The 13,807-nt window shown below is 47.2% G+C and overlaps 1 protein-coding gene across 3 annotated transcripts in view; it reads right to left on the bottom strand.

Annotated features, from left to right (window-relative positions):
- Nucleotides 1-13,807, bottom strand: part of NOL4L (nucleolar protein 4 like) — a 104,087-nt gene that overhangs the window by 37,330 nt on the left and 52,950 nt on the right. Inside the window, exon 1 of one of the 3 annotated variants that reach the window (XM_075011696.1) lies at nucleotides 1,342-1,545. The exons of 1 other annotated variant lie outside the window; for it this stretch is intronic. The gene's annotated coding sequence lies outside the window, so the exon portion shown is untranslated. Of the gene's footprint in view, nucleotides 1-29; nucleotides 47-1,341; nucleotides 1,546-13,807 lie in introns of those variants that run through there. One more of the 3 variants, XM_075011701.1, reaches the window with a different exon arrangement.

The following is a 13,807-nucleotide window of genomic DNA, read 5'->3' as shown; positions in this document are numbered from 1 at the left end:
CAGGGATTGACCCATAAGTAGGGCTTTACCTCTAGAGAGAAAGCTATTTCCAGCACAATCCCTCACCAGCAAGGGGAGGAAAATCAGGCGGAGGGCCTGCGAAATGTTGGAGCACAGAGCCCTTGCAGGTGCGGCCTGATATTACTTCTTCTGCCCTCTGCACCAGGGAAAGGGAAAATCGATGTTTCGGAGAGGGAGAAAGGTTCCCGGCGAATTAATGGGTCTGTAGCTCCCACCCCACATCTGCCTCCTCCCACTTTCTTTCTGCGCTTTTGTGCTCTTCCGGGGAAGGGGGGGGCTGCTCTCTCGAGAAGGGAAGGACGCTCTAACCTTAACCTTTCTCCAGGAATAATGCTAATTAGAGGCGCTAATGAGAACTTCCCGGGACAGCGGAGCACGGGGGGGGGAAGGGGGCGCGGCCGGGTTCGGTTTGAAACTGGGGGCGCTGGAATCAGAACGCGGAGGGGGAGTTTTAAAAACGGCAAAATCTCCCCCCGCCCCGCCCCGCCCCGCCGGGACCACGAAACCTGAACCCCACAACCGGGCCGCGGAACCCCGCCGCAGGCGCCCCTGTGCACACCGCCTCCAGCCTCCGAAGAGCGCCCCCTTCAGGGAATCCCCCGCGGAGCGCATCCCGCCCCACTCCCCCCGCACGCTGCGCCGCAAGGGAGCCCCCGCTGCCAAGCCCCCGGACCGGGGCGCACAGCCCCGCTCTGTCCTACCCGCGCCCCCCAACAAACTTCCGCCACCGACCAGTCCCGAAGCACGAGGTGCGCACCCCCCCCCAAACTGCAACCGCCCCTGGGAGCTGCGTCCCACCAACGAACACCCTCCCCCAGCGGGTGTGTACCGCCAACCCCACCGGGGGGGCGCAACCTTCACCTAAAACCCTCCAACTCCAGTGTCCCCGAGCGCCCCCCAAACCCTCCAACTCCAGTGTCCCCGAGCGCCCCCCAAACCCGCCAACTCCAGTGCCCCCGAGCGCCCCAAACCCTCCAACTCCAGTGCCCCCGAGCGCCCCACAAACCCGCCAACTCCAGTGCCCCCGAGCGCCCCAAACCCTCCAACTCCAGTGCCCCCGAGCGCCCCAAACCCTCCAACTCCCACCGACCTCTGCGCCTCCCCCTACAAACTCTTTCCGACCCGCCCCCAGCTCCCCCCCCTCACCCCCCACAAACTCCCTCCCCGCCGGGCCAGGCCTGCCCCCAGCCACCCCCGCCCGGGCTTTCCTGTGCAAACACCCCGGCTCCAGGCGCGCACCGGAGCCCAGCGCAACTCGGCCCCCTCTCCCGGAGCGCAGCCTAACGGCCTCCAGGGAACCGGGCCGGGCCCGGTGCCTACCTGCTGCAGGGCCGGGGCCGTGCCTGGGGCCTGCCGGCCTGCGCCAGCCCGGCGGCGCGGTGCAGGGACGGGCGGAGGCGCCTGGCCTGGCCGCGCTCCGGAGCGGCTGACAACCAGCTGCTGCCCGCGGAGAGGGGCTGGCGCTGCGGAGCGCGCGTCACTCCCGGCCCCGGGGAGAGGGGGAGCGGGGGGGCCCGGGGTGCAAAGAGGCGAGCGCTGCAGGGACGGACGGACGGACACGGCCCAGGGGGGGGGGACGCGAGGAGACGGGCTGTGCGGCGAGTGGGTGTGGGGAGGAGCAGCCAGAGCCCATCCATTTTCTAAAGAGAGAGCCCGTCCTCCCCGGCAGGGACAGGCAGCGGCCGGAGGGAAAGCCCCCGTTGGGGGGAGCCCACCGCCTGACCAGGCAGCCGCACGCCCGGGGACAGCCTGTGCCTGTGCAGAGAGAGAGGATCATTGGAGAGGCTCTGAGCCTAAAGCAAGAACAATCACACTGAGGCAACGACACACGCTGCCCAGGCTTGGACAATAACCCTGGGAAGCGGCCAGAGGGCAGGGAGCTGGCCAGAGAGAAGGAAGTGCTACATGACTGCTGTTTTGTGTTGTCAGAGAGAAAGAGTAACCCTGAAACAGCAGCTACCTGTTAACATACTGTTGTTCTGCAGAAAATAGGGGACTACAGTCAGGGAGACGGTGTTGACTGTAACCATGGGAAAATACAAAGCAGCCAGAAGAGACATTCAGACAGGGATGTGCTCCGCGCAGTGTCATCCTATAGAACATTGCTTGGACTACTCTCATAGCCAGCCATGCCCTGCTCTCCGGTCTCCTCATTATCCAACCTTCCCACTGCAATCTCCCACCATGTATCGAGTCCAAGGAACACCAACAAAACTAGCAGATAATATGCAGGGTTTTGAGACTGTGTAGGTGAAGTGAGAAATCTAGGGTTAGGTTTACTGCCTATGCTCTGCAAGATACCTGATCCTGACGGCAAGATCAGGCAGGAGCAAGGGTGCACCAGGGCAAGCTACCATTTCAATGGAGGAACCTGGAGTTGGCAGTCACAGCCCTCTCAGTGGGGGGGACCCAGGAATACAAGGGATGCAATGATCCAGTGTATCTCCAGTGCTGTCTCTACCTAGGAGGCTTCTGCTGGAATTTAAAGCTGCCCTCCCTTTGTGGAGGGCAAGGGGGATGCTACTTGTTTTTCCCCTATTGAGTCACATCTGAGATGCTGCTCCCCACAAGTCCAGGCGCAGCAATAGCTGGATGGCTCGAAGGGGGTGTAACAGACCCTTACTCTGCAAGGACTATTCCCATCACTCTTTAAATGGACATTCTTAATGTAGCAGTTCCTCAGCGGAGGCACCTTGACGTAGAAGCAGCCTGTCACTTGCAGGGCTCAGCTGAACAGTCACAGGCCACATGCAGGACATATGCAGCCACAATATCCCACCACAGTGCTGGGAGTGCTTGTGTCAGGGAGAGCATAACTGCCCCACCATGCTTTAGGGTGCTGAAGCGTGTCCTTCTCCCCACCCATATAGTTCTCCCTTTATGCCTTACATAACACAAGAACTAGGCATGATCGCCCAATTAAACTGAGAGGCAGCAGATTTAACACTAAAGGAAGAACTTCATACAATGCACAACCCCTGGAACTCACTGATGGGGGGATGTTGTGAAGCCCACAAATGCAACTGGGTCCAAAAATGAAGTAGCTAAGTCCCAGGTCCTGCTGAGATGGAGCTCACCAGCAGGTACGTGATCATATTTTAAACACCTGCCTAGCCTGCTGAGAGGGGTAGTTCATTGCGGTGACCCAGGGAGGAGGACCCTGACTCGTAGGTGGAGCGGGGACTATCCCTACTCCTCTTTTCCATGTCAGGCCCTGCCTCAAAGGTACAAGGAGAGAGCATCTTTGTGCTTGAGGCAGCACAGAAGTGCAATAGTGCCTGGGAGTGGCACGCAGTGGGAAAGGCTTCTTGTACCTTTATCCCTGCTGTGTCCTCAATCAGTGTCTGTCCCCTGGCATTGTGGTACACACTGCTGTAGAAAAGGACACTCCTTATATAAGCTGTGTTTGTAGAACCAGAGAAACCCAGAGCTGGAAGGGAATCAAGCTCAAGAAGTCATCAAAGCCAGCCCCGAGCGCACTATGGCACAAAAACAGTGTCAGAAGATTTTCTTCCTTTCTAAGTTCAGACAGCAATGCCTCTTACATTGAACATTTGCTGTTTAAATGGGCCTTGTCACGACCACCTTCTGTGTTCAAGGGTTTGCCTGCATTTCTTTTTATTATTAAAATTAAGACTTTTACAACTCTAAGGTGAAATACTAATCTAATTTAAATCAACAGGAATTTTCCCATTGGTTCACTGAGCCCAGGACTTCATCCCAAATGTCCACCTGAGCATTTCTGTCCTTTGTTTACTCTTTGTAATTTTCTCAACATCAAAACAGACTGACTAGTTTTATTTCCTGATTATGGTTTGTTTCAGTGTCTGCATTTCATGCACAAGCACCATACTTTTCTGTTTCTAGCAGGACGGAAGAAGGGTTACCTCATTTACATTTTGGCTCCCATTTCCAAGAGCAGTTAAAGTGGGCAAACATGTTAAAATTAATGCCCACTCTTTGCCTGTGCAAAACTCTGCATTTGTGCATGTGGATGTTTGGCTATGCAGAAAGAGGATAGAAGCACATGCAGGTCCCCACATTCTGTTCCATTCTGTAGGTACAATGAGTTCAGATCAGTGTTCCTTCTGAGCTGAGTGCCTGGGCAGCTGCCCAGGAGAGATTCAGGTGCCACCCAGCTGATTAGCATAACACCCAGGGACAGCCACTGTGGGCAGTCTGTGTTTCTATGGGTGGTGCACATCCAGACATGCCTCAGTGCACACAACAAAATTTATTCAAACCATGAATGGGAGGGTGGGAAATGGTAAAACTGGTTCAGATGCATCTCACATGGCCTTTCCTAAATATTTGAAATTTTCTCCAGTCCTCTTTTATATCAAAACTTAATCTGGGGTCTAAACTACATGAACATGGGTAAAACTTAAAAAATGCATATGTAATTTAGGAATTCAATCTCCATGAAATTTAGCGTCTAAACCAATTAGCCATTTGTCAAATTTTATCTAATGTCACATTAGATAGCTATTTCTGGATCCAAAGTATCCAAGGGGAAAGGGCAAGCTCTTCACTATAGGTTAAGTAACAGTACTTGCTGAAGTTGTAATAATTGGGATTTAGTTTTTAAAAGGATTTTTAAAGGAAAATAAGTAAAATTATAACAATCAAAATATTATTTCACATTGCTTCCTTCTCCCTGTGACCTGCTCGTTCAGGTTGGCACAAGAAGCCACTCATGCACAAACCCTCGTGCTCCCCACTTGTGTTCTGTAGCTTTAAGCTTTCCAACAGGAGGTGTGTTGTGGTGTTTGCCTGTACAGCATCTAGCACACTTGTGGGTGTATAGATGCCTATTAAATAATACACCGACTACTTCTTTCATAGTTTCACATGGCAAAGTTACACAAGAATTAACAGGGCAGCTCTCAAATTTAAGTTATAAACTACAATCCAATCCCTTACACAGCAGCTTCATTTAACAGATACATTTGTTGATTCATACATGTACTGCATTTAGTTAATAGTACAAAAGTCTGAGGGCAAGGACGATCTTGATTCTCATCCCAGAGCAGTTACTGATTCACTGGCCAATCTTGTGCAAGTCACTTGATACTCTTGCGCCTCTGGCTAAGGAGGCTACATAAAATAACGGACTTTCCTGCATTCGATCCTACATCACTACTGAACTCTCCTGCAAACCTTTTATGAGTGAAGCCAGTAAGGAAAAAGGGGTGGGAGAGAGAGTCACTGGAGAGCAAGCTGCTGAAAGAGAGAGAGCCATAGTCAAAGAGAACTACCAGGGTAATCTATTTTCACATCTTTCTTATAGCTGAAAGTCTATGGCATTCCATAGCTCAGGGAAGTCAGTAAAGTGAGAGAGAAGATATTTTCTATGGGCTGGGGTTGCATCATGTGCTGTAGCTTCTTTACTCTTAGTTATAATGCCACCTTTCTTTAAAAACAAGAGTTATTGATGAGTGGCATAAGCACACATAAAATCATCAGTTCTAGAGGCCAAAACAAAGCTGCAAAGGACATGCAGCTTCATCCTCCAGGGCGTAAACAGACTTCCATCATGTGAAAGAAGAGGGAAGGATTGCTAGGGAGTTAGGCTGCCTTTGGAAGTCTCCGCCCTTGGGGATTCCCAAAGTCTGAGCACTATATTATAGGCACCAGGGGTCTGATCAAATATGGAAATTCCAGGTCAGTCTGTCAACTGCACGCTGAGTATTAATATGCTCCACCTGGTCATATCACAAACAACAAGCAGTCCTGTGGCGTCTTAATGACTAACAAATTTATTAGGTCATGAGCTTTTGAGGACAAAATCCACCTCCTCAGATGAAAAAAGAGTGGAAAATCAGAATCCAGGGTTTATATAGCAGCGGGGAGAAGGCGAGTAAGGAAGGGAGAAAAAAGGGTTACCTGTTGCTAGTAGGACCAGTTAATGAGGCAAATTAAGCAGAGTGTGTTCCAGTCTACTTAATCCTACTTAAATTAATAAAGACAGAAATATATGAATTTTGGAGGAATACTGACCCCACTTCATCCATATCCTCAGTTTCAGGCCCGATTAGCAGTATGTTACTATATGCACCAGGGGCTAGGAGTGTGCTCACTAGCATGGACAATACCTTGCACTTCTGACAATCTCCAAGCACTTTACCGAAAGGCTACATCTACACTAGCATTGCTCTTTCAAAAGAGGCTTGCAAATGAGAAAAATTGAAAATGCAAACGAGGCACAGATTTACATATTGGGCATTTCATTTGCGTATTGTTCTTTCAAAAGAGCGTCTTTCAAAAGAAGAACAGCAGCGTAGATGCAGCTCTTTTGAAAGTAAACCCCATCTTCAAAAGAACCTTCTTCCTAAAAAAATTAGTGCCCATTATGTAAATCTGCACCTCCTTTGCATTTTCAATTTTCCTCATTTGCATGCCTCTTTCGAAAGAGGAATGCTAGTATAGACACAGCCAAAATGATTAAGCAAGCTGCTCAACATGACGGGGGGAAGGGTACCAGCTAGCTAGGGATTGGCCTCACAGCAGCACACTGTAACACCACATGGAGCATGAGAGCTTCAGCACTGTGGGTGTCTCACCCAGCCCAAGTTTCGACATCAGATTGTTTTATTTGTATTGAACAGTGCTCTGAGCACACAATGCTATGTTACAAAGCCTCGGAAATCTACCCCGGGGGTAGTGTAGAGAATGTTGGTAACAACCAACACAATCTAAAAGCTCTTAGGATTTATTCCAATGTTAACTATCCTCAGTGGTATGGTTAATTATAATAATTTTAAAAAATACATGAATTCAAAGCAAGCCATTCATACATATGTCATTCAGCTTGACCTCTGATCTATCACAGGCCATTAAATCTCACCCAGTTACCCCTGTACTGAGCCCAATAATGTCTGTTTGTCTAACACAGGAGTGGGGAGCCTTTTTTCAGTCAGGGGCATTGACTCACAGAGGACCACACAGAAAGGGGGACAAATACAACAAACCTGCAAACAAACAACTGAACAAAAACCAGCCCACCAAAGCTCAGTGGCCTGGCTCCCAGCAAGGAAATCAACCCTTCCCCTGCCCAAAACTTCACAGACTTGCCTTCCAGTGGAAGCAGGGAAAAAAAGAGACACCTCACTCTCACCCGCACTCCAGCTTGGGGGCTGGGGCACAGCGCACACTCAAGTCCACTAGGGAAGGGACACCAAGACCTGGGGCTTTTCCCTGCAGCGCCGACTTGCTGCAGGCTGAAGCAAAGTAAGCCAGGGGCCAGATTTGGACTGCACGTGGTAGGTTTCCAACCTTGGCCAAAAGCATCACCCAGACGGCCTTTATTCTTAATTTCATGAGATCAGGAGATGGAGAACCCACCGCTTCCCTTGGTATCTTGTTCCAATGACTAATCTCCCTCACTGTTCAAAAGGTGCCATTTCTAATTTGAGTTTGTCTGGCTTCGTCTTCCAGCCATTCAGTCTTGTTCTAGCTTTCTCTGCTAAATTAAGGAGTGGTTCAGTCCCTAATATTTTCTCTCCCCAACGGTAGTTACACCCTGTAATCCAGCCACTTCCAGGGCATGTCTATGGGACAGACTCTACAGCTGCTGCACTGCAATTACACATTGTGATGCTGTAGTGCAGAAACTACACCCTATAGCCACACTGAAGGAAGAATTCTTCAATCAACCTCACAGTGTCTACAATAGGGTTTATGTCATTTTAACTACTTCTCTCAAAGGTCTGAATTTTTTACATCCCGAGGGACATATACAGATGTATGCCAGGCCTGAGTCTTCTTTATGATACAATAAACTGATCGAGCTTTATAAGTCAGACTAAGCTCTGGAAGGCACTTTTTCCAGCCCTTTTGTGGGTCTTTTCTGCACCCTCTCCAGCTTCTCAACAGCCCTTTTAAAATGTGGACACCAGAACCGGATGCCGTCACCCAGTATTTGTCTCACTGGTGCCATTTACAGAAGTAACTTCATCTCCTCACTCCTGCTCCTTAGTCCCCTTTTTACATCTATATGGATCACACATTAGCCCTTTTTGTCATTGCATCACTCCAGGAGCTCACAGTCACCTGCTTGTCCACCACAACCTCTACCCTCTTCTCAGAGCCTCTGTTTTCCTGCATATAGCATCCCATTCTGTAGGTATGATCTGTATTCCTTGCTCCTAGATTAGGGTGACTATATCTCCCTGTCCCAAATACAGGACAGGGAGATATTGGGGGGGTGGGCTCTTCCCAGCTCCACCAAGCCCCAGGGAGCTGGGAAGAATGCGGCAGCCACTGGCCTTCCCCGATCCCCCTCAGCTCAGGGGAAGTGGCAGCCATCGGCGCTCCTCCCCCCACCCACCGCAGCCCTGGGGAAGTGGCAGCCACCAGCCCTCCCCTCCAGCCCCAGGGAAACGGCAGCCACCGGTGCTCCCATGCCACAGCCCCAGTGAAGCAGCTGCTGGTGGAAGAAGTCAGCAGGTGGGGGCACCCCCAAATATGGGACAATTAAACCCTTTTAAAAAAATAAGTCAGGACCTCTTTTTGGTGTCCCAAATATGGGACCGTCCTGTCAAATACAGGATGGATGGTCGTCCTTTCTTAGATGCATAACATTACTCTGACTATTAAAATACAATTAGTTTGAATGGACCCAGCTTACCAAGGAACCCAAGTAGCTCTATCTGCCTTGTCTTCCTGATCAGTTAGTACTCTACCAACGTTTGTTATCTGCAAATTTTATCCACAGTGATTCTATACTTCCACATGATTTCATGCAAATGGTGAACAGCATTGGGCCTAGTACGGATCCAGCTAGCGTCCTGGAAGAGTTGAACACAACCAGCACCAAAGCCATTATCATTCATTAACAACTTTGATGGACTGGTTACGTGGTTTGGATGTCTGATCAGCGCCTCCCAAAACAGATTCTGTTTCCCAAGTTGGAGGAAAGATAAGAGAGCGTTGGTAGCCAGCAGAAGTGATAGAAGAACATGCTGATAGCACGCATGAAAAAGTGCAGCATTGGTGTAGACACTTGGGAGAACCTTGCTGAAGGCCATCCCCAGAGGAGAACGGTAATCCTTGAGGGGGTGGTGCAATTCGAGAGGCCCTGCAGCAGTGCAGATGAGAAGAGGTGGAGAAGAAGAAAAGAGCAGAAAAAACTGACCCGTGCCCCTCCAACAGCTACTAACACCTGCCTCTTCTGTCATAAGATCTGCAGCTCCAGAATTGGGCTGATCAGCCACCAATGGACTCACAAATAAGAGGGTGACATGCAGATAATCCTACTCATTATCAAGTGACCACCAAGAGAGAGAGCACCGATCCCTGTGGAACCCCAATAGACACATCCTCACCTCACAAACAATGATAAATTAAAGGGTAGGAATATAATTAATGCCAGTCAAAATAATTTTTACAGACAAAAGGTCTTGCCAAACAAACCTGATTTTGTTCTTTAAGGAGATCTGTCGGTTTGCCATTTCTTAATCCATCTAAAGTGTGCTTTACTGATATTGAATAGTGCAAATTTTTATGACAACATGACCATTACTCTTTTTCCTGTAACCATTCAGACCATCTTAAGCACCTTCCCCAAGGTGTAAGAGAATCTCGGCCTCACACTGATCATCAGAAAGACCAAGGTGCTCCACCAACCCTCACTGATGGGACTATCTCATGTATCCTATATTGAAGTCTATGGAGAACAGCTGGAAAATGTGGAGCTCCTTTTGCCCTAATGTTCATCTACCACTGCCTGTGCCCCTCCAACAGTTACCAGCACCTGGTCCTTCTGAGGTAAGACCTGCAGGTCCAGAATCAGGTTGGTCAGCCATCAACAGACTCACAAATAGGAGGGTGACAGGAAGATATCCTACTCATTATTGAGTGACTGCCAAGAAGTGCTAATTTGTTAGACAAAGAAACAAAACTTTGGACTTAGTAAAGTCAGTCATAAAGTATGCTGCTTTTATAAACTACACTTGTAATCGCTTAAAGGATGAGATTCATTTTGTTTGACAAGATCTATTTTCCATAAAAATTATGCTGATTGACATTAATTATATTATTATCCTTTAATTCTTCATCACCTGTGTCCCATAGCAATTTTTCCTTTATTTTACCCAAGCCTGGAACAACATTAGTGCTATTTTGGTCTTCTGGAATTTCCCACTATTCCAAAATTGATTAAAAACCAACATCAGTGGGCCAGACATTTCCTCCACCAACTCTTTTAGGACTCTTCAATTCAAGTTATTTGGGCCAAATTATATAATTTTTTTTATCCCCAGTAAAAGTTATTATTTAACGACTTCCTTAGTTACTAATGGACTAGCAAGTACTTCATTATCTTCATGTGACAGGAGTATTCTGACCTGTTTCATTCCAAATACAGAACAGAAATATGTATTGAACACTTCTACCTTTGCTGAATCACTATTAACGATATTACATTCTCCACTGAATAATGAGTCTTTACAGGACTTACAACATAGTTGGTTCCTGAAACCTGTGTCATAAGTCAGAACGTCTTACCTCGGAACTGCAACCCATCCCATTGCAGGACCAAGCACTGTGAAGTCAAAACCAATGTTGTAAGTCGAATCAGGCTGTTAATTCAGAAATGTTGTAAGAGCCAGTCATCGTAATCCAAATGTCACAAAGTTGAGGGCTGCCTTTACCATTGTTAAGATTTCTTTTGTTCCTAATATACTTTAAAAACCCCTCCTTATTATCCTTAGTCCTGATAGCTATAGTTTTTTCCCCTGACACCTTTGCTGCCCTTATCAATTTTCCATACTTCACATTGTCTAATTTATATCAATTGTTAATTCCCCCCCCCCTTTGTGCATGTGTTACGAATTTTTTATTATTTTTAATTGCTGCCTTCATTTTGCCACTGAAGATGGATGAACCCTTAACCAACATTGCCCTTTTTCTTGATGGTGGTCATGGCTCTTTGGACAGCTATTAAAAAAAACCCAATCTTTATTCACATTTCCTGTCTACACTTTTCCTCCCAATTAATTTGGTCATAATTTTCTTCACATGTGGGAAATGGGCCTATTTGAGGTACCAAATCTATATATTGTTGGTTGGGACTATCCTCTGTTTGCCCATGTTGAATGTACTGAGTTAGATCGTTAGTCTGAAGCAACTATTAACTTCCAGTTCAGTGATTAGTTTATCTTTAACCATCATAATGGGATCCAAAACCCTTACCTCATCTTGGGAGCAATACCTTTTGTGCTAGAAAATTATCACCTATAATTTTTAGAAATTCTAATGATGATTAACTACAGCCAGCACAAGACTTTTGGTATATGTCTCCCAACTTGAAGTCCCCTGTAAAATGCTAAGAAGGTTGAGGATGGCAGGATGGGTATAAACTACTATGAGAGTACAGGCCAAAGGCAGACTACAGATATGGCTGTCAATTTCAAAGGGGAATATAGTTTAAGCCATACAATACAAACCTGAACTGTGCTCTAATATAGCTTTCACCAAAGTACCAAAGGAATAAAGATTGTGACAACGAACTTATCTTGAGTGGCTTACACAAAAGAATTCACAGCAGAGAGGAGAAACAATACATGAAAGGAGCGAAATTCTTAAATTTAGAACCATTTTGTCTTCAAATATTATTCACTGGATAATTTTTACCATGGTTAACGTTTCAAGGCAATATTGAGAGTTGAGTCGAAGAGCATATATACATACCAACTTGCACCAATTTAATGTAACTGATATCCTAAATCAATTTAGTTGTTTCACTGAAAGCCTCTGTGTTGATAATTACTTGTCTTCAGCCTTATTCTGAAATAAGAATGTCAACACAGAGACCTGCATTGAAATACGTAAATTGTTTTTAATGTACAGCTTATATTATTTCATTGTAAGTCTGTGCTTAGCCCAGTCCTATGTGGGCTAAACAAGAGCTAAGTTGTGGAATTTATACCTTTTTCTGGTTCCCTTGCTACTTGTACCATCTACTTAAGACTCCTTTGGTTCCCTTTGACTTATGCCTACTTGCCAGTACACAATTTGTTCCTGTCTCTCAGTGCAACCCTGTTTTTCTTCTTGGCATAGTATTTATCAGCATCTAATTTAGGAACCAAAGGGCAGAAGAAGGCAACAAATATCTCTGCAAAATAACATGTATTTTCATATGGCTCAGTGAATGCAATGATCACGAGAAGGGGGGATAGAAATCCTGGCCATAGCCAGGCAGCACATGATAAGTCTCCTTGCACAGTTTTGCCAAAAACAACTTACTCCAGTACTGAAATAGTCTCTGATGCCTCAGCTATGGGCCTCCAGACAGCTCTGTTCAGGCATCTTAATCCCATCCTGTGACACCTTTGCCCTCAGCAGCAACTGCTCATCCTAGCAAATTTGAAGTTGGTTTTGGGCAGGATGAGACCACCAAATTCACTCTCGAGTGACACAAAGCAATTTTGAGCTAACAATCTTGAATGCATCTGACGAAGCAGGTCTATGCCCATGAAAGCTTATGCTCCAAAAATATCTGTTAGTCTACAAAGGTGCCACAGGACTTCTTGCTGTTCTCAAAGACACAGACTAACATGGCTACCTCTCTCAATGTTGAATAGGAAAACCTAGTCAGCTACATAGAGCCAGACTTACCAGCAGACACCATATTGCCAAAACCATCTCAGATATTAGGCACCCTGCCCCAAGAATTTGTACTGCTGACAAAATACCCCAGGGCTACACCTATTTCCTGCTATCTGCAGCTGCTCTGAACTGTGGAACAGGCACATGGGGAGGTTAGCAGCTGACAGCCCTCTTTCCCAGTCAACTCAACTCAGCTTTATCCAGACCTCTGCCTTCCCCCTGGCTCCTGCCCAGCTTGTCTCAAGCGCAGGCCCAGACTTCAGACTGGTGGTGAATCCCAAGCAGTCTGGCTGGGGAGGAGGTGCCTCAGCTGGCTTGACAGACACTCTCTTAGATGTTTGAGGGGGTATCTTGATTTAGGGGAACAGAGTGGAGAAGGCAGAGGAGAAGGACCAAGGGGGGTTTAATATTGCATCTAAACCACTCTGGATACAAGGATCCTTTCATCTCTTAGCCCCCCTCAAGCTGGGTCTCAATCCTGAAGGGTATCAAGCAACCTCAATTCCCCTTGACTTCAGTGGGACCTGAAGGAGCTCATTACCTTTTACTGTTACGCCTCTAATTTGGGGGAAAAAAGTTGCCTGAAAACATGTTCTAACGTCAGCAACAGAGTACAGATCATCCTGTTCTCCAAGCAGACCCTGAACACCCACTCACATCGGGATGTGTAAGGGATGTAGGACTCAGACGGGTCCTGTCATTCCTCCCAACCTCTTATAACAGCACAAGGTTGTGTGGCTAAGCCACAGCAAGCAGCAGAAAATTTATGCTAATTCAGCTCCAACCTCAGTGCCTGCCTTTTTCCTCATTATATAACCTCCATGCCTGTTCCTGTAACATTTATACCTGGTCACCAATCCCCAGAGTGGACTGTATTGAATCTGCAAAACAGCAGCACATCCAGATCAGAGGGAGTCCATTTGGCATTTCAATTTAAAGATTTGTTGCTTTTAAAAAGTATTTAGATCAGTGACGGGCAACCCAGGCTAATGGCCCTCCTCCACCTCAGTGAGCTGCAAGATGTTATACCCAAGATGACCTCCCAGGATAGCGGAGTTTTGCTAACTGCGCTTGTATACCTAGAATTTGCAGCGTTTGTTGACTGAAACTTCGCAGCGCTTTGATAGGATGCAGAGGGAGCACATGGCTCTCGCAGTCATTATTGCCTGTAACTGCA

Source organism: Carettochelys insculpta, chromosome 17 (assembly GCF_033958435.1).
Source record: "Carettochelys insculpta isolate YL-2023 chromosome 17, ASM3395843v1, whole genome shotgun sequence".
NCBI lineage: Eukaryota > Metazoa > Chordata > Testudines > Carettochelyidae > Carettochelys > Carettochelys insculpta.
This window is presented reverse-complemented; position numbering and strand designations above follow the sequence as displayed.